At 38.5% G+C, this 26,271-nt stretch overlaps 1 protein-coding gene and 1 long non-coding RNA gene across 5 annotated transcripts in view; one reads left to right on the top strand and one right to left on the bottom strand.

The window, feature by feature from the left end:
• The window catches only part of LOC127965988 (uncharacterized), a 201,079-nt gene that overhangs the window by 89,188 nt on the left and 85,620 nt on the right, over positions 1–26,271 (bottom strand). The window contains exon 2 of the long non-coding RNA XR_008155523.1: positions 1,314–1,592. This is a non-coding gene — a long non-coding RNA (uncharacterized LOC127965988). The remainder of the gene's footprint in view (positions 1–1,313; positions 1,593–26,271) is intronic.
• The window catches only part of nrg1 (neuregulin 1), a 109,653-nt gene that overhangs the window by 3,254 nt on the left and 80,128 nt on the right, over positions 1–26,271 (top strand). The window lies entirely within an intron of this gene.

Raw genomic sequence — 26,271 nt, forward strand, 5'->3', positions numbered from 1 at the left:
CACCAGCTATTTAGTACTACTGAAATGGGTGGTGTCAGACAAAGGAAACGTAACATGCAGTGTTGGGCTCCAGGAACAAGTTGGGAACCACTGCAATAGATAAGAGCAGTGGGTCTCAATTCCAGTCCTGGTGACTCCTTGCTCTTCATAATTTGCATGTCTGTCTTAACACACCTGATTCAGATCACCAGCATGTTAGAAGCGATCTGGATGCATAAACTTAATTGACAGGGTCCCTACACAGTGTTCATTGCTCCCTATTCTCTGAGCATGGGAAATCTGCTGAAGTTTACTTCACTTGAGAACATTTATTATATTCCTTTGCCTGTTTCGAGTGTAAGCAGAAACACACTGTTTTCGTGCATGTATTTTTAAATGCAAATGAGCTGCTGCTCCCCACCCCCTTTTCCTGAATAGGGCTGTGAATTTACAGCTCATGTCTCATATCTCTACCAAAAACAACTTTGGTTTTGATTGTCATATTTATCGCACTGAAATCATGCATTTTAAACCATATTAGTTTCACATCCGATGTACGCGCACAGAAAGCAACTGCACAAGTACTACAACATACTGATTTGAGTTTAAATATTTTACTAGCTCTTTAAGCACTATGCTTCCACAAAGATAAACAGTCCCTAAAAAACTGTTAAGCCCAGATCTATGGCATAATTTATAGACATATGACTAATTATACAGTCAAGTCAAGTCACCTTTATTTATATAGCACTTTAAACAAAATACATTGCGTCAAAGCAACTGAACAGCCTTAATTAGGAAAACAGTGTGTCAGTAATGCAGAATGATAGTTAAAGGTAGTTCATCATTGAATTCAGTGATGTCATCTCTGTTCAGTTAAATAGTGTCTGTGCATTTATTTGCAATCAAGTCAATGATCTCGCTGTAGATGAAGTGACCCCAACTAAGCAAGCCAAAGGCGACAGCGGCAAGGAACCGAAACTCCATCGGTGACAGAATGGAGAAAAAACCCTTGGGAGAAACCAGGCTCAGTTGGGGGCCAGTTCTCCTCTGACCAGATGAAACCAGTAGTTCAATTCCAGGCTGCAGCAAAGTCAGATTGTGCAGAAGAATCATCTGTTTCCTGTGGTCTTGTCCTGGTGGTCCTCTGAGACAAGGTCTTTACAGGGGATCTGTATCTGGGGCTCCAGTTGTCCTGGTCTCCGCTGTCTTTCAGGGATGTAGAGGTCCTTTCTAGGTGCTGATCCACCATCTGGTCTGGATACGTACTGGATCCGGGTGACTGCAGTGACCCTCTGATCTAGATACAGATTGGATTTGGTGGCTACTGTGACCTCGGAATAAGAGAGAAACAGACTAATATTAGCGTAGATGCCATTCTTCTAATGATGTAGCAAGTACATCGGGTGTTATGGGAAGTGTTCCCGGTTCCGGTTTACCTAATTAATGCAGCCTAAAAATCCTTTTACGGATTTGGATATTAAAAGCATATTAGTATGTTATGTGTAAGCCAGGTTAAAGAGATGGGTCTTTAATCTAGATTGTGTGTGTCTGCCTCCCGAACAATGTTAGGTAGGTTATTCCAGAGTTTAGGCGCCAAATAGGAAAAGGATCTGCCACCATTCAGGGCTTTATAAGTAATAAGCAATATTTTTTAAATCTATACAATGTTTGATAGGGAGCCAGTGCAGTGTTGACAGGACCGGGCTAATATGGTCATACTTCCTGGTTCTAGTAAGAACTCTTGCTGCTGCATTTTGGACTAGCTGTAGTTTGTTTACTAAGCGTGCAGAACAACCACCCAATAAAGCATTACAATAATCTAACCTTGAGGTCATAAATGCATGGATTAACATTTCTGCATTTGACATTGAGAGCATAGGCTGTAATTTAGATATGTTTCTTAGATGGAAAAATTCAGTTTTACAAATGCTAGAGACGTGGCTTTCTAAGGAAAGATTACGATCAAGTAGCACACCTAGGTTCCTAACTGATGACGAAGAATTGACAGAGCAACCATCAAGTCTTAGACAGTGTTCTAGGTTATTACATGCAGAGTTTTTAGGCCCTATGATTAACACCTCTGTTTTTTCTGAATTTAGCAGTAAGAAATTACTCGTCATCCAGTTTTTTATATCGACTATGCATTCCATTTGTTTTTCAAATTGGTGTGTTTCACCGGGCCATGAAGAAATATAGAGCTGAGTATCATCAGCATAACAGTGAAAGCTAACACCATGTTTCTTGAAGATATCTCCCAAAGGTAACATATAAAGCGTGAAGAGTAGCGGCCTAGTACTGAGCCTTGAGGTACTCCATACTGCACTTGTGATCGATATGATACTCATATCTTCATTCACTGCTACGAACTGATGGCAGTCATATAAGTACGATTTAAATCATGCTAATGCACTTCCATTAATGCCATCAAAGTGTTCAAGTCTATGCAAAAGAATGTTGTGGTCAATTGTGTCAAACGCAGCACTAAGATCCAATAAAACTAAAAGAGAGATACAACCACGATCAGATGATAAGAGCAGGTCATTTGTAACTCTAAGGAGAGCAGTCTCAGTACTCTTTTAGCACCTCTTTTAGGAGCTTAGATGGTATAGGGTCTAACATACATGTTGTTGGTTTAGATGATTTAATAAGTTTATACAGCTCTTCCTCTCCTATAGTAGAGAATGAGTGGAACTGTTCCTCAGGGGTCTATAGTGCACTGTCTGATGCGATACTGTAGCTGACGGCTGAATGGTCACAATTTTATCTCTAATAGTATCGATTTTAGAAGTAAAGTAGTTCATAAAGTCATTTCTGCTGTGATTTTGGGAAATGTCAACACTTGTTGAGGCTTTATTTTTCGTTAATTCAGCCACTGTATTTAATAAATACCTGGGGTTATGTTTGTTTTCTTCTAAAAGAGAAGAAAAGTAATCGGATCTAGCAGTTTTTAATGCTTTTCTGTAGGATAGGTTGCTTTCCCGCCAAGCAATATGAAATACCTCTAGTTTTGTTTTCCTCCAGCTGCGCTCCATTTTTCGGTCTGCTCTCTTTAGGGTGTGAGTATGCTCATTATACCATGGTGTCAAACTGTTTTCCTTAACATTCCTTAAGCGTAAAGGAGCTACTGTATTTAAAATGCTAGAAAAGAGAGAGTCCATAGTTTCTGTTACATCATTAAGTTGTTCTGGGGTTTTGGATATGCTAAGGAATTTGGATACATCAGGAAGATAACTTAAAAAGCAGTCTTTTGTGGTAGAAGTGATGGTTCTTCCATACTTGTAACAAGAAGTAGAATTTACAATTTTGGCTATATGAAGTTTGCACAAAACTATATAATGATCTGAGATATCATCACTTGGCTGCATAATTTCAACACTATTAACATCAATTCCATGTGACAGTATTAAATCTAGAGTATGATTTTGACAATGAGTAGGTCCTGAAACGTGTTGTCTAACACCAATAGAGTTCAGAATGTCTATAAATGCTGATCCCAATGCATCTTTTTCATTATCATCATGGATATTAAAATCGCCAACTAATAAAACTTTATCTGCAGCCAGAACTAACTCGGATGTAAAATCACCAAACTCTTTAATAAAGTCTGTATGGTGCCCCGGTGGCCTGTATACAGTAGCCAGTACAAACATAACAGGGGATTTATCATTAACAGATAAAGCACCTTAATCTGGAGTATACAGCATTTCACCGCATAAATTAAGAAAAGGACACACAATGCTATTTAAAAAGAAAACCTTTAGAAATTTGACACAAGTGTGTTTATTATCTTAATCTAATTGAAGATATTTTGAATGAAAACCTGGAGGTTTTTTAAGTGTCCCATAGACTGCCAAGTAAGTTACACACACTGTCAAAGTCCAGAAAAGTATGAATGACATCATCATCAACGTAGCGCTGTTTTGGAGATTATGAGCTGAACACAGCCAGTGTGCACTCTTCTGAGTCAGACGTGGCACAAGGTTGCGCTGTTTTCTTTCAAATCAAAGCGTAAATATACGTAAAAAATCTTATACTTGTGGCGCAGCTGATATAGAAGAGCATACACTGCCTATACATTTATGTTTGATTCTCTGAGCATATGTTAACATTTACTGGAGAAACACAGCAGATTTTCAGATTCTGGATGTTTATTATCTCTTGCATTGTTAATAAAGTAATTATAGTGACTATATTGTGCCTACAGTATACAAATATCTGTTCTTATTGGGCTGAATAATAAAAACCTTTTAAAAGCATTCAATAAAAAGTACCAGACAAATAGTTTTATTTAATTACACTTGCATTTATGTATTTATTTATTGTATGGCTAGCTTATACATGACTGCATATGTACTTGTGTAATGTGTATATGGTATATTTAAAATAATTATCTCAATTTTAAAAACTAAATATTGCAAAATCAATGCACACTCCAGCAAACACACTCTAAAAAAGTGGTTATTTGGCTCGAAATCATAGGTGAACCATTTTAAGAGCTACATAGCACATGTATCTTTAAAGATGGTGCTATATAGCACCTTAACCACCCCAAAGAACTGCTGAAAAACCAATACAGGTTCTTATGTGCTATATAGCACTTAAATTGGTTCCCTTATGATTACAAGCCAAAGAACCAATTATTGGTGCTATATAGCACCTCAACTACCACAAAGACCGCTGAAGAACCAACACGTTCATTAACTTTCACAACTTCCATTACAAGGTCAAATAATTGTTGTGGGTTTAGTAATGTAATTTTTAATGGGGAAGTTTGTCTCAGACATTTGTTGTAACTTGTTACTCATTTGGCAAGTTGAATGGGAGTCATATGAGAAGGGAAGATATCTGCCTTTACTGCTGTATCCATTCCAAGTCATGCTTATGGTCCTGACAAATGCTGCATCCACATTTCTAAGATTTGTGGAGCTGCTGTTCTGGCCTGTGCTGAAAAATATGTGTCATCTGTCTTGATGATATCACCGTTTAGATGGAAATTTACAGAACAAACCTGAAGTCTCAATAAATCACTTCTGTGTTGTTGGTCTCCGTATAAAGGTTAATAAATGTTATTCCTCTGCTATGACAAATGGACAGCAATAGTCAGTGGTCAATGGTCAGACGATTATTAGCATATATTCCATTCTTTTAACGATGTAACAAGTACATTGTGTGATGGAAAGTGTTCCCAGTTTCTGTTGACCTAATTTATGCAGCCTGACAATCCTTTAATGGATTTGAATAATTGAAATGTGTTAGTGTGTTATGTGTTAGCCAGGTTAAAGAGATGGGTTTTTAATCTAGATTTAAACTGACAGAGTGTGTCTGCCCCCCGAACAGTGTTAGGTAGGTTATTCTAGAGTTTGGAAACTAAACAGGAGAAGGATCTGCCACCTGAGTTGATTTTGATATTCTAGGTATTATCAAATGGCCAGTGTTTTGAGATCATAGCAGATGTGAAGGACTATAATGCAATAAGAGCTCACTCAAATACTGAGGTGCTAAGCCATTCAGGGCTTTATAGGAATTCTAGCTAGAACTCTTGCTGCTGCATTTTGAATCAGCTAGAGTTTGTTTATTAAGCACACAGAGCAATCTCCCAATAAATCATTGTAATAATCTAAACTAAATGTCATGAACGCATGATTTAACATTTCTGCGTTTGCCATTGTGAGCATAGCATGTACTTTAGATATATTTTTAGATGGAAAAATGCAGTTTAAAAAATGCTAGAAATGTGGCTTTCGAAGGAAAGATTGCGATCAAATAGCACACCTAAGTTCCTAACTGATGACAAAGAATTGACAGAGCAGCCATCAAGTGTCAGACAGTGTTCTAGGTTATTAAATGCGGAGGTTTTAGGTCAGATTATTTTTTGTCATCCAGTTTTTTATATTTACTATGCATTCCATTAGTTTTATGTGTTGCATATGTTTTACCATATTTCCTGATGATATCTCTAATGTTAAAATGTAAAGCATGAAATGTAATGGCCCTAGTACTGAGCCTTGAGGTACTATATAGTAGTAAATAAAATTAGTCAGTCCGAATGAACAGTATTGACAAAGTACCTGGGTCCAATGTCAAGTCACCTTTATATATGTATATGTATATATATATATATATATATATATATATATATATATATATATATATATAGTACAGACCAAAAGTTAAGAGTTTTCTTTATTTTCAGGACTATGAAAATTGTAGATTCACACTGAAGGCATCAAAACTATGAATTAACACATGTGGAATTTTGTATGGAATTATATACATAACAAAAAAGTGTGAAACAACTGAAAATATGTAATATTGTAGTTTCTTCAAAGTAGCCACCTTTTGCTTTGCACACTCTTGGCGTTCTCTTGATGAGCTTCAAGAGGTAGTCACCTGAAATGGTATTCCAACAGTCTTGAAGGAGTTCCCCAAAAGATGCTTAACACTTGTTGGCCCTTTTGCCTTCTGTCTGCCGTCGAGCTCACCCCTAAACCATCTCGATTGGGTTCAGGTCCGGTGACTGTGGAGGCCAGGTCATCTGGAGCACCCCATCACTCTCCTTCTTGGTCAAATAGCCCTTGATGCCTTCAGTGTGACTCTACAATCTTCATAGTCATGAAAATAAAGAAAACTCTTTGAATGAGAAGGTGTGTCCAAACTTTTGGTCTGTACTGTATATATACTTTTAACAATATAGATTTTAATAAAGCAACTGAACAGCATTAAATAGGAAAATAGTTTGTCAATAAATCAAAAAGGCAGTTCATCATTGAATTTAATGATGTCATCATCCTGCTCAGTAAAGTTTAAAAAGTATCTGTGCAATCAAGTCAATGAAAACGCTGTTAATTAAATGTCCCCAACTAAGCAAGCCAGGAACCGAAACTCCATCGGTGACAAAATGGAGAAAAAAAACATGAGAGAAACCAGGGTCTGTTGGGGGATCAGTTCTCCTCTGACCAGATGAAACCAGCAGTTCAATAATCATAACTTCTACCTTTAGCTCTATTTCTGCAGATCAGCTTTTGTGAATGAATAACTTAAAGGGTTAATTCACCCCAAAATAAAACAATTGCTTGTGTTTTAATCACCTTCAAGGCATCCTAGGTCAAGTCAAGTCACCTATATGTATATAGCGCTTTAAACAAAAAGGAAAAGCAACTGAACAGCATTAATTAGGAAAACATTTTCTCAATAATGCAAAATGATTGAATTCAGTTATGTCATCTCTGTTCAGTTAAATGGTGTCTGTGCATTTATTTGCAATCAAGTCAATGATCTCGCTGTAGATGAAGTGACCCCAACTAAGCAAGCCAGAGGCAACAGCGGCAAGGAACCGAAACTCCATCGGTGACAGAATGGAGAAAAAAACCTTGGGAGAAACCAGGCTCAGTTGGGGGCCAGTTCTCCTCTGACCAGACGAAACCAGTAGTTCAATTCCAGGCTGCAGCAAAGTCAGATTGTGCAGAAGAATCATCTGTTTCCTGTGGTCTTGTCCTGGTGCTCCTCTGAGACAAGGTCTTTACAGGGGATCTGTATCTGGGGCTCTAGTTGTCCTGGTCTCCGCTGTCTTTCAGGGATGTAGAGGTCCTTTCTAGGTGCTGATCCACCATCTGGTCTGAATACGTACTGGATCCGGGTGACTGCAGTGACCCTCTGATCTGGATACAGACTGGATCTGGTGGCTACGGTGACCTCAGAATAAGAGAGAAACAGACTAATATTAGCGTAGATGCCATTCTTCTAATGATGTAGCAAGTACATCGGGTGTTATGGGAAGTGTTTCCGCTTCCGGTTTACCTTATTAATGCAGCCTAAAAATCCTTTAACGGATTTGGATATTAAAAGCATATTAGTATGTTATGTGTAAGCCAGGTTAAAGAGATGGGTCTTTAATCTAGATTTAAACTGCAAGAGTGTGTCTGCCTCCCGAACAATGTTAGGTAGGTTATTCCAGGGTTTAGGCGCCAAATAGGAAAAGGATCTGCCGCCCGCAGTTGATTTTGATATTCTAGGTATTATCAAATTGCCTGAGTTTTGAGAACGCAGCGGACGTAGAGGATTATAATGTATATGGACCTCATTCAAATACTGAGGTGCTAAACCATTCAATGCTTTATAAGTAATAAGCAATATTTACAAATCTATACGATGTTTGATAGGGAGCCAGTGCAGTGTTGACAGGACTGGGCTAATATGGTCATACTTCCTGGTTCTAGTAAGAACTCTTGCTGCTGCATTTTGGACTAGCTGTAGTTTGTTTACTAAGCGTGCAGAACAACCACCCAATAAAGCATTGCAATAATCTAACTTTGAGGTCATGAACGCATTAATTAATGTCTCTGCATTTGACATTGAGAGCATAGGTCAGAGCAATCCCACATATATTACAATAATCATTAAATGCATAACCATATGAACAACTTGCATGTGTACAAGAAAAAAAAAAGTAATAAGATCCTGATGGGTGATCGCTGCTCTTCCAGTTTTGTGCTTCTATTCTGCGGTGAACACGAGCTGTCAATATGACCAAATAAATCCAATCCAAGTGCGCTCCGGCTGTAAAGCAGTCCCCGACTGCTCTTAATCATCATCCCACCCATCGTACCTGAGATCCACTTTCTTTGGGTAGAACTTCCCAACGACTGTATGACTATTTTACAAACTATATGGATTTTACAACATTGAGAACATAATTTATCTTTTGAAACCCCAATGCCTAGAAGTATTGGGATTAAGAATATTTCATGCACAAGGCCTCCATGTTAAGCACAGATATTGTATAAAGTATCTAGACCACTTTCCTCATATTTTCGTAAATTTATGGTTTAACCCCTGATGTCACATTGAAAGTTTTACCGATGTCCTTGCTACGTTCCTGTGCTTTGATCGTGGTAATATCCTTGCTTTCTATGGAGGCTCAGAAACTTCTCAGATTCCATCAAAATATATCTGAATTTGTGTTCTGAAGATGAATGAAGGTCTTACGGGTTTAGAACGAGTGAGTATTTAATGACAGAATTTTAATTTTTGGGTGAACTAACCCTTTAAGTGAAGTGCAGGACTAAGTTTTTCTTGCTGTGCCAAAAACAGGATTTCGGATGATGACACTGATCCATGCCTAACACTGAATAGATTTCCTTATTTAAGAATATCAGATAAATTCACATTGAATGGTGAAATTGCTAAGAGCAGTTTACATTCAACACAAATTTGGCAATAAAGAATTGTCAAGAGAATACATCATGATAGCCACATAGATAAACACATTTTCCACCTTGTCTTAATTACAAATGACCTGCCTATATATAGACTAGATTTTTTTGGTATAATCAGCCTCCACGGATTACAAAAGAAAACCAATCTGGCTGGAGGAAGAAGCGCTAAAGTTTGCTAAATTAGTCACATAGTGGAAACGTGTTATAAAAGGCAAGTTCAGGGTCTTAATAAATGCCATCACAAGCCCCTAATGGCAACCCCAACCACTTAAGAGATCTCTCATGCTGTCTTAAAGAATTGGGAGAGTAAGAGTGATTCTTAGCTTTAAGAAATGTGATAACTTGCTTTTATGCATAAAATTCAGTAAATTTCATGAATTCTCAGGATTTAAGACTAAAATGGCACTTTGAGAAGCTTAATAAATACTGGCCCAGATAATCAAGGTCTTTAGGCTCTCTAGAAACTTCCAGACTAGTGTGTTGGAGCTGGAGCTAAACAGTGCAGGACTTTGGCCCTCTAGGAACAGGTCTGAACACCCCTGACCTTGAACAAGAGTGCCCAATCCTTACCTGGAGCGTTTCATCAACTGTTTTCAAAACGAAAGGCAGCATTTTGTTTTCTTCTGTTTTTGCCCTAATTGACAGAAATATGTTAACGTGATGTGTGATTGACTGGATCTCCCAGTTCCTGTTTTTTCCAGGCATGCAGATTTGAGTGAGACATTCTTAAATAGAGAACTTACCAAAAAAATTTCTTCATCTCTGAATACATAGACATTCTTTCTGCAAATACATCTTTGTATACAGGGGCAGATCTACCGGGGTGGCATGGGGTGGCAAATGCCACCCTAAAAGAAAGTCTTGCCACCCCTGCTGCCACCCCAGTTGGTAACAACAAATTAAAAGTTATGGCCAATTTGAAAATTAACGAGCGCGAATCTCCAATGTCCGACTGCAGTGAATGCAGCAGCACGAGAGGACGCCAGAGTTCAGTCACAGGAATTCAGTCACAAATGGAACTTGCTGTATGAAGCAGAACGTCACGGAAATCGGCCATTTTTAATGAATAAATCAAAAATAGAGCTGTACATTTAATCACATCTCGATATGGACTAGTGTCTGTGAATATTAAAGGTGTATCCCTACACGCCAGTGTTGCCAACTTCTTTCAATGGAAAGTAGCTAAACCCTGCCTGGAAAGTCGCTAAATGCCGTTAGATGATGTCATATGCTAATTAGCATATTAATGACGTAAATGCGTCATATTATCTTGCCCTTTCTGTGCTCATGTACTGCATTTTAATGCAGCCAAAATTCTCAATAAAACGTTTTTTATTATTATATTTTAATGTTTCTGTTGTCCGACAACGGAATTAATATTATAATGACTGAAACACGGTTCATTAAGACTGCATAACCAGCTCTCAAAGATGTTAATCTCTGCACTAAAATCCTATTCACGACATTGTCTAATGAAATCACATACACATAAGACAATGGTTGTAATAAAGTTAGAAGCAACAGAATATATTTTTTTAAACTGAAAGTGCTGCTCCTCTCTGCTGGCTGAATAGATCAGATGCAGAGAGATAGAGGCGTGTGCGCGCCCTGGGAGAGAGAGAGAGAGAGAGATCATGCTCGTGCGGCGCTACCGGAGAGTCTCAGGGACTAAATATGGTCTGTCAAAAAAAGTCGCTAGATTTGTCGCTAGTTGCTTTTTTGGAAAAAAATGAGGGTCTGAAAATGAGGGTCTGAAAAGTCGCTAAAATCTAGCGACAAAGTTGCTAAGTTGGCAACACTGCTACACGCAGAGTACGCAGTCTGCGTAGGGCACCAACTCCCAGAGGGGACACCATCTACTGTCTATGGGCACCAGAGTATGTGAGCGGAGCGGAGTGGGAGCGGAGCGTGGAGTGGAGCGGTGTGATTTTGACAGGAGCGAGGAGTGGATTTTTTAAAAGTCGGAGCATTGTGGTTTTCACTCGCTCCAAGGGCGCTCCACCACTGCTCCATCACGAGTACAATTCATGCCAACGGCCCGTAATATAACTGCATATTTAGCAAGTATTCACGTTAAACATATTTAACTATAGCTTGATACAGATGGATCTCTCAAATCAGAAGGTTACAATGACGACAATAGCCGAGCGGGAAGTTATAGGTTAGTTCTCAAGGAGTTTGTCTGTTCCTTTTACTGAATATTTTCGGGTCAAAGCGTGATTTAAACAGTTACAGCACATTCACACGCAATCGCTTTTGCAATAATGCATTCAAACAAATGTAATCTTACAGTGTTACTTCATCTGTATCTGATTTTGAATGAGCAGAAATCTGTAAGAAATGCATTGATCTGTAGATAAAATAAAAATGTACTGTTATTTTCATCTCAAACTAAATTTGCACAGCAGAATACAGTAATTATATTAATTCGGACATCCATGTTATTAGTTTGGCATGTGGTAGGAAAAAAAAGTTTGCACACAATAGCCACACTAACCACTTTGAAACTCTCCTGTTATTTTATTTTTTTATTTTAATATAGGCTATGTTATGAACATAACATTTCAAACATACTGAAATACTTTAACCATGGAGCGAAGGCGGAGCGGTGTTTCTGGAATCACTGAGCGCGGAGTGGAGCGGGAGCGGGAAATTGTGAACCCGGAGCGGAGCTGGAGTGGAGTGATTATTAAATGCTCTGAGCGCGGAGGGGAAATTGTTGCCACTCCACTCCGCTCACATACTCTGATGGGCACCATCCAGTTGCTCAAAAAAACCTTCCACCATTTTCCCAACCGAGCTCGCGACCGCTCGCACCTCATGTTTTCATAATTGATGGATAAACATCTATGCCCGGGTAAAGGACATCAGCAATCCGGCGCAGAGAAAAGAAAACTAAAGAAAGTTATAATAAAAAAAAAAACATAAAGTTGGCTTGACGTTGGGCGTTCGAGAGTCTCAAATTTAGGGACCGTCTCTAAAGTTATATGCGATATTGGTATACACTTTTCTAAAGTCAGTAGCATTTGAGGAGAATAAATTAGTCATAAAAACAACTGTAATTGTTCATTTGGGTGTCAGCTATAATGCACAATTGAATTGAATGTTTGATATTTATTAAAATAAACTGTAAATCAAATGTAAATTATGCTACTTTTTCACATGGGCTCAAACGCAAATTTGAACCTCAATACCATTTGGGGAGAAAGATTTGCAATCATAAAACAATTGTAATGTGTTCATTTAATAAATTTTTTATATATATTAAAATAAATTATAAATCATTCAGGTAAAAACAAGGTCTGTTTATCACTTTCAGGCACAATCCTGTGAAAGTTTTTTTTTTTTTTTTTTAGGTTCCCTTACGAAAATTACCCATGGTTTTAACAATAACACCACAAATCATCCTTAATATCTTTTTGATGTTGTTGTTTCTATAAAAACAGACCTAAGCCATTAATAAAAAACCATAAAAAGACTTAAAATGCATTATATAAAAAAAAAACAATGAGGCAATAATTATTGGTTAATAATAACACTGTTAAAATACATAATGTACGCAAATACAAAATAATCAATTTATGTACGTTATTACAAATGCCTGCAAAGGGGGCCAAATGCCTTGTAATTGCTGCTGTTACACTTACAGGACAATCAAATCCTTGTTTAGGCTACTGATCAAACATTTATTTCAAATATTCATTTAATCTTTCATTTTTGGCCACCTTGTTGCTATAGATGACACCGCCTTTATAATTTCTTCAACAAAAAACGTGCATATCACAACCCTTACAAAAATAAACCATGGTTTTATCATAGTAAAACTGCTTAGTTTCCTTTTGCATGATTTCTTTATGCTTGAGACTATAAAATAAATTAGAGTATAAAGTTATAAATAAAGTTATAGCCATAGGTAAATGTCGAGAGCTACAATTGTAATTTGAAAATAATACAATTTATTCATTTAGTTTTTTATTTGATTAAAGTTCTATTTTCACCCCTATAGTAGGCGTTTTTTTCATCATCATATTTGAGGAAGGGGGCACAACAATACAGTCCTGCTTAGGGCACCCATTTGGCCAGCAGCGGCCCTGAAGGTGTTGTTATGCACATCTCTGGAAATGTGTGCTCTACTACACACACACACACACACACTGAAGCACGCGTGGTGTTTTCAGCTCTTCACTATATTGACACATGATTTAGGCTACACATGTGCATGCAAGCACGCTATGAGAGGATTTCACCATTTCACTTGATAAAACTATCGTCATTCGTTAGTATCGTATTCACAGACTGACAGAAACGGCAATGTCTTTATGACAACCTGTCAAATTACATTTCGGTATAACTACAGAAATATAGTACTATTGCACAGTAGAGTATGCTATACTTCAAGTAGGTCTATTAGCTAATAATAATAGTTTATTTAAAAAAACACAGAGACTCTGTCAACAACTCACCAAAATAAAAGTTTGGTCTAACTCAAAGAAATGATGTAAGAAATTGCACAGTAAAATATACTTAAAAATATATATATATATATACTAAAATGTTATTTTAAAGGAATAACACACAAGTTTTCATAGATGGAGTTTTAATTTAAACTTGCCAAAACAATAACACCATATTTAAAAATATTTTTTTTCTAAAAGTACATTTGTATTTGTGCCTATAATGTTTATTTATTTATTATTATTATTTCCAACTAAGAAAACCTATGCCTCAGGGACCATATTCATATAACATCTAAGGTTAAATGTAGCTCTTGACTGGTTGAATTAGATGGTGATTAACATTAACCTGTAGAAAATCAGTTGAGTCTCCCCATCTGTAAATATCATTGGCTGTTAAAGTCTTGTGTTTCTTATAATAAATTGACATATCGATAACACTGAAGCTTTTATAATGCTCTTAATTACATGTGGATGCATACTGTATGCATTAGTGAGTGTGGTGGTGCTTATGGGGTATGGTCACTTATTCCTTATATGAACTTTTTTAAATGCAAGACATTGATTGCATGAGATTAAGTTTGTAAATGATAGCATGTGCCCTTTTGTAGTGTGTACATATACTATTTATCATCAAACTGTGATAACTGTGACTAAATTTAGTATATATACGTCTGCCATATGTTACCACTCCTCAAAAATTCCTGCCCCCTTCTCGCCACCCCATCAATATTTTTCTAGATCCGCCCCTGTTTGTATATATAATAAATATAGTATTGTAAAATGAATGAGAACGTTTCTTGGAGAATCTTCCTTGTGTGCTGATCTGCAGTTCTAGCCCCGATTAAAGCTGTTAGAAAGTCATGCTCTGCACACACCTGTCCTGCTCTGGCGTGTGCCCACTAAATACCTTCCTAAACACATTTCCTCAGCTGCTGAAGACAACTGCAGATCAGGCTTCCTCTCACTGCACCCACTTTACAGGATCATAAGAAGTCCATTGTTGGAGCAGTGTTCAAATTTCAGGGCTTTATGCTCTAAAACTCCTGTCATAAAAAGCCAAGACATTCAGCAGTTGATTTATCACAGATTCGTCTTGCCTGCAGTGAATTATGTTCTTTCTGATAGAGCTTTTGGCAAAATATATTTAAGAAAAAAATAAAAAAATAAACCTGGAGCAAGTGGAGAGAGGTTTGTTGTTCTTTTTTTCTGACGGTGAAGTTTTAGGTATAAGAGGCTTTTAGAAGAAATGGCATTATTTATCCTGGCTGGTGTTGCCACAGCAGGGTTTATCTAGCCTTGTCCCCCGGTCTTATGCACTCTTATGCAGTTTGTGTGACCCTGAATTGGGTAGAGTAGCCAAAAACTTACACAAGTACAATTACTCAAATGACCTTTAGCAGTTTTTTTCACTCTAAGAAAGGGGAATGTTTTGGCTTTGTTTAAATTCATTGAAATGAGCATTGTTGTAGAGCGTCTTTTAAATGGTTTAAGGATGGAGAAGGTCTCCTCAGGTGATGAAAATAGATCAGCGATGAGCACATCACTGCAGTAGAGTGTCACACTGCTAATAAACTGATGTATGTCCCTTATTTAGTTGATAATATTTACAATTTTCTGACAATTTTACACGAGCGGGACCCATAGATCTCCGTAAATCCACAGGCTAATCATAGTCTTAATTATAAACCAGTTTGCATACTATATATGAGCCTGTATGAATGTTAGATCAGTAATGATGTGTGTATGTTTGTCTGTGTATGTGACTGTGTGTGTTAGAGGAATAATTCAGGCATGTGTTGTGATCTGCTGGGATGGATAGTAGCAGCTGCCTCTTCATCTCCTCCAGACACAAACCACCATTGTATAAGTTTGCTCTCCCTTTCCAGTACATTCCCTCACTGTGGCCTAAACCAGCCTTTGATTGACTTGACTCATTCAGTATTCTAGATTGATTCAATATAAAAATCCAAAAGCTTTAAATAAAGAGTGTAGAATTAAAGGCTGTCCTGTATTGCTTAGTAGAGGTGCCTGTGGTGCTCCTCACTGTATTTCACAGGCATTTAATACTGGTGCTGTAGAAAACTGTTGATCTGGTTTTATGTTATTATGTATGTGTTCAGTCTCCAGGTGGCAGTGTTGCACAAAAATGCATTTAAACAGTGGACCTGGCTCCCTAGTTGCCCATATGTCTGTGTCAATCTCAGTTAGCAGCAGGGGTCAAGGTTTGGCTTCTGGTAGATGTTGCAAAGATACAGTTATGGGGGGAAAGCCTCTTCTGTATTAATGGTCAAAAGTATCTGTGTATGCAAAATATATGTTGCTAGTATTTCATTAAATTATAGTAAATAATAAATTTGGGTTAGTTTCCTTTTTACAGTGTAATTGTACATTTAAGTACTGAGTAATATTAATTAACTTCAGTTACTTACCATGTGGTTATGGTTGGGTTTGGGGGTTCTGTTTAGCATAACTTGCGTGACATTATGCATAATGTATTGTTATAATAATAGTAAGAACATGTGTAACAAGGACACCTTAAAATAAAGTGTTACCATAAGTTGTTTTCGGTTTGAATATATAATCAGTCCTAACATGACTGGTACATAAACTTAGTTTACATATGGAAGGAATTTGTCAAATGATAGGACATTATGTCCTGTGACAAATGCCAGCATTTTAGATAGATTACATTTCCATTTAATAATTGGGTCAATATCACTGTAGGGTGCCTTTTAGTGTCCTGTACAAAATGTGTCCAAAATGTAAATATAATATAAATGTAAATAACAAAAATAAATTGAAATTTTAAAACAAGGCCCAAATAAAATATATTAGTAACACAAATAAAATAAATCTACTCACATAAAAATAATAAGTCTTTGTCTGTGCTCTTTCCATTTAAAATTAGAGGCTGACAACCACTGCATTTTAATCAATGCAATTTATAAATGTCATTCATTCATTCATTCATTCATTCATTCATTGAGTCATGATCCAAACAAAGATGCATGCATGCAACTTGAGCATTTTTTCAATCTAAATTCGACTTCATAATTTCAAAATTTTAAGCAAAAACTGAATAATTTGTCTTCAGGTTTGTGAAACTATACTTAAAAAAAAAACCTGCATGAAACAAACAGTAGACGAGCTGAATGAGATGCAGATTCACTCTCTGCCAGCAGGTGGCACTTAGTGTTTCCTTGGTTTCCGCTGTAAACAAAGCAGCGCTGCACTTATGAACTTTAATATGCATTATACAGAGGCAAGATTAAATGAAAAAAATCTATCTAAACATTTCTAAAGCCATTTTGACTATATGGGGGAGCTCAAATATCTGATTTCACAATAAGTTAATATAAATCCTATTATGATAAAGCTGTAAATAAGAATCTGAAAAGAAAGTAGCTTCAAATAAACATTTTAAAGTGCGTGAATAAATCCAACCACCCCTATAGATTTATGTTTCACTTTCCATAATCCGTGACCAACAGAGGAGCATCTTGGCGACAGGGATTTAAAACTTTAATAAGACTCGAAGTGACACAGGCAGAGACTAGATTTTTTGTATCAGGTACGGTACAAGTCATTTCAAAATTTTTCATCTGGTTTATATATCTTGTTGGTATATTATTTACCTGATATATGACACATTTGGTTGAGTCAAGCACTTCTTTATAGTACTATGGTGATTATCTCTTCAGTGCACAGAGCAGGACAAACAACAATGCAGAATATTATTAACTATGACTGGGACTGGGACCATTACAATAAAACGCTGTGCATTTAAGAGTTTAGCTGCTGTGTTTCTGCACGTTGTTTTGCTTGAGGAACGCATGAACACAAAATGAGTTCATTCAGAGCCACGCAGATATAGATAACTATGCGTATTCTATATGAAATGATGAGTTTAATCCCTTTAATTAAAAACTTGCTATCATATGCATCACTCTACTGGTCATCTTCAGCGCACGCAGCTCAAAACAGAAATGCAGAACATGAATAACTACTGTCATATAGGCTAAAGTTATAATGAGAGCACTGTTGTAAAAAAAAAAAAGTAAATTTCTAGGGTTTCACTGATGTTTAGTATTAACTATCTTTAAATCAAAACATAAAACATTATTTACCCCGTTTGTATCTGCGATGCCTTCCTTAGAGATTTTCCCTCTGTTAACATCAGTGATTATGGCTGTTGAATGTCTGACTTAACTCAATGTATTTTACCTCGCCCCTAAACATATGATTCGACTATCAGTCAAATATCGAAATATTCAGATTCGACTATGAAAATTGAGTCTGGGACACCCCTAGTTGACATACAGTAAATGTAATGCTGGCTCATTGTTTATCAAACTGTAGCAGTGAGTAGAGAAAAAGTGTCAAGGTTTTTTTTTTAATTTTTTTTTTTTATCAGTGTTGGGGAAACCACTTTTAAGTTAACTGAGGCTTGCCAATCTACAAGATACTTAAAATACTTAAATTAAAATTAATAATTGGTTGATAATATGCATGTATGTATGTTTTTATAACAGCAGATGAATAGCAGAAACTCTGTTGAATTCCTGAGTGATTTCTCTTATGAATTGGCGAGTACTTATGCACCCAATTCATGTTAACCTGTAGCTTTTTGACACTGGACATTACAGGAAGAGAACTGAGCTACGGTCACTCTACTGAAAAATGCAGTTACATTTAAACAATGTACAGATGCAGTAATCTTTGTGCTTTTGGTAATCAAATAATCTGGTGGTGGTTCTGCTGATTGCTCTTATAAGTACCTTAATTATTCTTTCTGATATCTCTTAGTGCTCTCGGGGCTGAAAAAAAATACTGTATGTGTATATGTGATCAAATTAATCATTAGTAATCAAATTCAAAAGGCTCAATCACCTCAATCGATCCAATTAAGCTCAATCCAGAATTTAAATCAATAATTAAACTTGTGGTAGCTCTGGTGACATTATCATGGTGGCATTCATTGGTTCTAAACACTGGGGGATGCACATGCAGAATTTTGTTTGTAATACATGTATTGTAATGTAATGTATACAAATATTTAGTGATGTTTGTCACTTTAAGTTAAGTTAATTGATTTTCTATAGATTTTGTCAACTCAAATCTGCTCAACTCAAATCGCCACTTCACCTAGGGTTGCTACCCATCCCTTAAAATACGGAATTGTCTTCCTATTTGAGAATAAAATAGTACGTCCTGTTTTGAATCAATATGGGACGGGGTTTGTCCCATATTTTCGGAGTTGTCTTCAATGCAGCATCTCATGCAAATCATCCCACTGGCATTCTGTGAAGACTCGTCCTATTCTGCCCCTGATTGGGTAAGACTTGCTGCCATCGTTGGATTGATTGGTTTGTTTCAGGTTTACAGCCAATCAGAGTCAGAGGAGGGCGGGTCAATTTGTCGGCGAGTGTTCTCTGTTGCACACGGTGGCTTGTCAGATGTGCGACAGCATCAATCATCTCCTGACGCAGATAGTGTAATGACAGTTTTTTTTATTATTATTATCACCTCAAACATTTTCTGATTGATTACATTAGATTTCATTGGTTGCCTATTTGTTAAGAAATAATGTTACAAATTTTAATGAATCCTGTTATGGTATGATTTGTTGGTACCACTTTACAATAAGGTCCATTTATTAAACATTAGTTAATGTATTAACTAACATGAACTAACATTGAGTAAGTAATACATTTGTAACAGTATTTATTAATCTTTGTTAATGTTAGTAAATATTAATAAAGCTGTTCATTGTTTGTTCATGTAAGTTCATGGTTCATTTACTAACATTAACAAGATTTTAATAAAAATTTAATTTATACATTTAGCAGATGTTTTTATCCAAAGCGACTTACAGTGCATTCAGGCTATTAATTTTTACATATCATGTGTTCCCGGGGAATCGAATCCCCATCCTTGCTCTTGATAACACAGTGCTCTACCAATTGAGCTACAGGAACACTAAATAAATAAATACAATAATAAATAAAATAAATAAATAAACACTAATAATGTATTATTAAATGTGAAAATTAACATGAACAAACATGAACAATTGCTGTATAAGTGCAGTTAATTATTAGTTAATGTTAATTAATGTAGTTAACTAATGAACCTTATTTTAAAGTGTTACAGATTTGTTTATTACCGTTAAGGTGTACAGTCAGACAAAGCATTTTTTTAAATAAGAGGGATATAGTTAATAATAAATATAGTGCCTATGTAAAACAAATAAACAACTTAACTAATTTAAATGATTGCATTCTTCAGTTGGCTACTGTAGAATTAACAATAGACTATATTAAATAGATTAACTGTCACGCTGTCAGTCTCTGTTTTCCTGGGTGTTCCCTAGTGAGCTCACTTCTCCTTAGGCACTTCACCATAGGCACTATAATTCCTCTAGTCTGGTCCTGTCGTCACAGAAATTGCACTCCAGTTAATCGCACAGGTGCAGGAAATCTATTGTCATTAGTCTCCTTATAAATAGCTGTCCTTCCCTGTGGTTTGTATGGAGTCCTTACCCTTTGTGTGATATGTTCTCGTCTCCCGAGACTTACCCCTGCCTTCTCGTTCCTTCGAGTTTCCGTTCCGTTTCATCCGGTTTCCTCTTTTGTTTTTTTTTGTCTAGTTTTGTCTCCCTGGACTGTTTATTTTGTATTACCCTTTTTGTTATTAAAAATCATACTTGCAATTGGATCTACCCTCTCCTCGTGTTCTCCTGTACATGATCGTCACAGAAGGACTCCATCAACCAAAGATCCAGCGGTATGTCTGCTACAACTTCCTCCCCAGCCAGCAAGCGGGAGAAAAATGGCTTTGAGGGCTCTCGCCTAGTGGTGTTCCGGGGGAACCAGGGGAGGTCGCTCTGGAGCAAACAGTCGTGAGGAGGTCTGGCAACGATCTCCACTGTGGGCTCCCGTTGACCCGGGGTTCGGTTGGGAGCCGCCATTTCCCCATTATGTCCCGAGAGGAGAGAGGAGACGCAAATCGGCCGAGCCAGCGCCAAAGCACAGAGTGGCCACCAGTCCAGCGCCACAGTACAGGATGGCCGACAGCTCAGCACCAACACACAAGATGGCCACCAGTCCAGCGCCACAACACAAGATGGCTGCCAACCCAGCACCAAGGGGCAAGATGGATGCCAGCTCAGCTCCGCGAGGCAACATGGCAGCCAACCCAGCAACACGAAGCAAGATGGCCGCCAGCCCAGCGACAGTACAGGATGGTCGCCAACCCAGTGCCACGAGGCAATATGGACGCCAACACAGCGCCACAGCACAAAGTGGTCTCCAATCCAGCGCCACGGTGCAAAATGGCCGCCAGCTCAGCGCCTACGCCCAAGAAGGCCGCCGACTCATTCTTGGACTATTTCTCCATGCTCTCCAAGATCCTAGAAATTCCCAAGACTGTTCACGTTACAGCTGCTGAGCCAGCGCCACAATCCAAGGTGGCCGTCCATCCAGCACCAAAGCACAAGATGGCTGCCAGCCCAGTGCCTCAGCGCAAGATGGCTACTCACCCAGCGCCAATGCCCAAGTTGGCCACCGGTCCAGAGTCATGGCCCAAAGATGGCTGCTTGCCCAACGTCGCTGCACAGGATTACCGTCACACCTGAACCTCTGGAGTCGATTCCGGTTCCAGTGGACCCTCCAGAGTCGAGTCAGGTTCCAATGTACTCTCCAGAGTCCAGTCAGCTTCCTGTTGACCTTCTTGAGTCAAGTCAGGTGCCTGTTGACTTTCCAGAGTTGATTCAGTTCCCGGTTGACCCTCCTGAGTTGAGTCAGGTGTTCATGGACCCTCCGGAGTCAGGGTTAGTCCCCATCGACCTTCCAGAGTCAGGGTTAGTTACCGTTGACCCTCCAGAGTCAGGGCTAGTTCCTGCTGACCATCCAGAGTCGAGTCATGTTCCAGTTGTTCCTCCTGAATCAAGTCAGATTCCTGTTGACCTTCTCAAGTCAAGTCAGGTGCCCATTGATACTCCAGAGTTGAGTAAGTTCCCGGTTGACCCTCCAGAGTCGAGTCAGTTGTTCATGGACCCTCCAGAGTCAGGGTTATTCACCGTCGAACTTCCAGAGTCAGGGTTAGTTACTGTTGACCCTCCAGAGTCAGGGTTAGTTCCTGTTGACCTTCCAGATTTGAGTCAAATTCCAGTTGACTGTCCAGAGTCGAGTCAGGTCCCAGGGAACTCTCCAGAGTCGAGTCAGGTCCCAGGGAACTCTCCAGAGTCGAGTCAGGTCCCAGGGAACTCTCCAGAGTCGAGTCAGGTCCCAGGGAACTCTCCAGAGTCGAGTCAGGTCCCAGGGAACTCTCCAGAGTCGAGTCAGGTCCCAGGGAACTCTCCAGAGTCGAGTCAGGTCCCAGGGAACTCTCCAGAGTCGAGTCAGGTCCCAGGGAACTCTCCAGAGTCGAGTCAGGTCCCAGGGAACTCTCCAGAGTCGAGTCAGGTTCCAGGGAACTCTCCAGAGTCGAGTCAGGTTCCAGTGAACTCTCCAGAGTCGAGTCAGGTTCCAGTGAACTCTCCAGAGTCAGGGCTAGTCACTGATGACCTTCCAGAGTCAGGACTAGGTACCATGGACTTTCCAGAGACAAGGCTAGTCACCGGGGATGTTCCAGGACTGAGTCAAGTCACCAGGGATCTTCAAGGACTGAGTCAAGTCACCGGGGATCCTCATGAACCCATACGGGTCACCGTTGGTCTTCGGGAGAGGTTCGTCCTCCCGTTGGTCGGACCACACGGATGTGGTGGTCTTCCACTCCGCCCTGGGGGACTCCGGCCTCGACCACGAGGACGTGGTGGTCTTCCGCTCCGCCCTAGGGGACTCCGGCCTCGACCACGAAGACGTGGTGGTCTTCCGCTCCGCCCTGGGGGACTCCGGCCTCGAACCACGAAGAGGTGGTGGTCTTCCGTTCCACCCTGGGGGGGCTTCTTCCGTGACCACATGCGCAAATCCACTTCATTTTCAGCGTTTTTTGGAGCATCTTCTCAGTTAACAACGGCTCTGTGTAGTAACAGCTGCTCTATGTGAAATCACACACCTGATGGAATTAACCGCTGATTAGAGAACCGGCTTTACTAACGAGATGCGCATTAACGATTGACCGATCGTGATCGGAGCACCCCTACTGGAGTCCTTACCCTTTGAGTCAAGAAAGTCATGAGGCATTTATTTGTCATTTGCATAGTTAACACTGGGGAAAACTGGGCATTGAAATGCTTGTGACGAGGCTCAGACACACAGTGACAATAACAAGACATAAGACATAGACGTACATGGAGAGCACTGAGATTGAGTGACTACAGTGCCCTTAGACAGAAAGGCATAGACAGAGCAGCATATGCAAATAAGTGGAAGTAACAGGTACAATAAAGGTAATCAGTGTTTAGAATATATACATAAGAGTACATAAGAAGTCCTGAGGTAGTATTATGATTGCTGAGGTAGAACGGTGTCTAAAATGTCTTTGTAGTGTGACGTAGAGCTACATGTAGGAAAATTAAAGTGGCAGTGCAGATGCAATAAATAAACTTAAGAGCAGCACACATTCAGATGTATTCCTGAGTAGAGCAATGTCCAAAAGTCATTGTAGAGTGTCACAGAGAAACATTAAGAAAAAAAAAAAAGTGGCAGTGCAAGGCAAGTACAATGAAGTAAACATAAGAGCAGCATGTATTCCGGTTTTTAGATGGAGGAAAGCTGATTGTGAAGTAGTCTTATGGCTTGAAGATAGAAGCTGTTCTTCAGTCTGGTTGTCCGTGAACGGATGGATCGGAAACGTCTGCCAGATGGCAGTGTGGCAAACAGGTGATGAGCAGGGTGAGTGCGGTCCCTGATGATGCTGCGAATCTTTCTCAAGCAGCGAGTCTGATAGATGTCCTGTAAGGCTGGGAGTTTATGTCCAATGATGAGCTCTGCTGTTCTCACAACTCGCTGAAGAGCTTTGCGGTCCAAGGAAGAGCAGTTGCCGTACCATACAGTGATGCAGCTGGTCAGAATGCTCTATAGTGCAGCGGTAAAAGTTTGACATGATGTTAGAGGAGATGCCAAACCTCTTCAGTCTCCGCAGGAAGTAGAGACGCTGATGGGCTGTTCTCACTATGGTCTCTGAGTGAAGGCTCCAGGAAAGATCCTCAGAGATGTTAATGCCAAGGAACTTGTAGCTCTTAACTGTCTCTATTATCTCTCCGTTGATGTGAATGGGAACGTGACCCTCTATCTGTGACTTCCTGTAGTCCACAATGATCTCCTTGGTCTTGCTGACATTTAGAGAGAGATTGTTATCAGCACACCATGTTGTGAGTGCATTAACCTCATCTCTGTAGGATGTCTCATCGCCATTAGTGATGAGTCCTAGGATAGTTGTATCATCAGCAAATTTGATGATGGTGTTGGAGCTATGCTTAGCAGAGCAGTCATAAGTGAACAGGGAGTACAAGAGAGGACTGAGTACACATCCCTGTGGGGCACCAGTGCTGAGTATAAGTGAGGAGGATGTGTGATTTCCAATTCTGACCACCTGGGTGGGCCGGTCAGGAAGTCCAGGACCCAGTTACATAAGTGACTGTTAAGACCCAGACAGTCGCATTAACTTGCCAATAATAATTTTAAAATATTGTGTTTTACATTAATTTAGAAATGTTTTTAGATCCGTTACAGTCCAGGTATCAAAATCACAGAATCCATTTTGATGTTTTAATTGAAAAAAATCTGTAAATGTTTGACATTTTTCTCCAAATTCAACCTCTGTATGCAAGGTTTTAGTTCCACTTTGCTCAGGAAAGTATGATCAGACCTCTGTTCGATCAGATTGGGAGGTACTATGAAAGGCCTGTTAATGCCATGCACATTGACTCTGTAAGTTTCTCTCCCTCTGTTTGTGGCAGCTGTGGATGCATCTTGGGCACTTCATTCCCTGAAGTCTTTGCGATTTTTGTTGTTAAATGAAGGCTGCGCAGCTGTAAGTGCACATTGAGCATTATCCTGGCATGAAAACCATTGTTTGAGTTATTGTGTTGCTTTTTCTTTTGTCAGAAAGAACAATAGAACATTTAAAAACAGTTGAAACGTGTACTACTATAAACAATTATATATGCTTATATTGAATTGCCAATACGCCTTGTTTTATACAATTAGTTTTTCTTCATAAAGCTTAGTTTATATATATATATATATATTTCACTTACTGAAAAGTATTGGGCCTCAACTAAAATATCTGTTTAAGATCAGCACTCCTTGCTTGTGTAATGTGCTGTGCAGTTGATGGATGTCATCTTTATCTGCTCCTTAGTGCTTCCAGCAGAGGGCGCTGCCTTCTGTTACACTGAAAGGATAGGGTGGTGTAGAAATAATTTTCACTGAGAAAGTACTTGTCAGTTTTACAAACAATTGTAAAGAAATCCCAAGTAACACAATGAAGTTAGAGAGATTTTTTTAATGTAAAAAAAAAAAAACTGATTCAGTATTTTTTTGCTAAACATACTCTAGTAATCTTTCTTTACATTTATTATATCACCATGTTTTTAGCAAATCAGTTTGTATTTGACATTAGTTTGACATTTAATTAGTTGTCCTGTTTAATTATATTTTTTCCCCCATTAAATAAATATCATAGATGTTTACCATGATTTACTGAAAACAGCCACTAAAATGTAATTCAGTGTGACAATCTTGTCAGGCATGTTTACCACAAGAATCAGTTTATGACATAATAAAAGACTAAATAGTTATACCCCAAATAGTACTTGCTTGTAATTTTACGTTTTCAAACCTTGCCACTATCCCATTTAGGCCATTTGTCAGCAATATATTTTACTCATGTATACTCTGTGTATACAATTACATTTGTAAAAAAAAAAAAAATAAATAAATAAATTAATGCGGACCTTTAAATGTCTTTGACCCTAATATACAATTAGCCTGGACATAATTCATAGAATAAATGTATCTTTACTCAGATTCTGTTTTTTCTGTCATTTAGTTATTTAACTAAATTGAATTTTAAATTGAATAGTTAATTCAGTATTATACATTATTGACACTTTTAAAAAATATATCAGAATCAGAACGAGCTTTGTCAAAGTATGCTTGCACATACAAGAAATACATTTTTTAAACATATGCTTCCAGTACACAGAAACAACAACACACAGACAATAAAAAAATTAAATGAGAAAAAAATACAGATATGAAAATATAAATAGACAAATATTGAAAAATAAATTGAAAAACAAATAAATTGTATGTACATTTGTGCTATAGATGATAGAATGGAATAGAATAAAATGATATGCAGGGATAGTACAGGATGCATAATGTGGGGAACATTTAACTGTTCATGAGGTAGATTGCCTGGGGGAAGAAATTGTTCTTGTGCCTGGCTGTCCTGGTATTTGCAGCTCTGAAATGCGTCTCCCGAATCTGAAAGTCTCCCACTTCAGGTCCTGAGAGATGGTGTTGCCCAGGAAGCTTAATGTCTCCACTGTTGTTACAGTGCTTTCCATGATGGTGAGCGGAGGGAGTTCAGGGGCTTCATCCTGATGTCCACGATCATCTCCACTGTTTTGAGCATATTCAGCTCCAGGTTGTTATAACTGCACC

Source organism: Carassius gibelio, chromosome B10, assembly GCF_023724105.1.
Source record: "Carassius gibelio isolate Cgi1373 ecotype wild population from Czech Republic chromosome B10, carGib1.2-hapl.c, whole genome shotgun sequence".
In the NCBI taxonomy this organism is placed as follows: Eukaryota; Metazoa; Chordata; class Actinopteri; order Cypriniformes; family Cyprinidae; genus Carassius; species Carassius gibelio.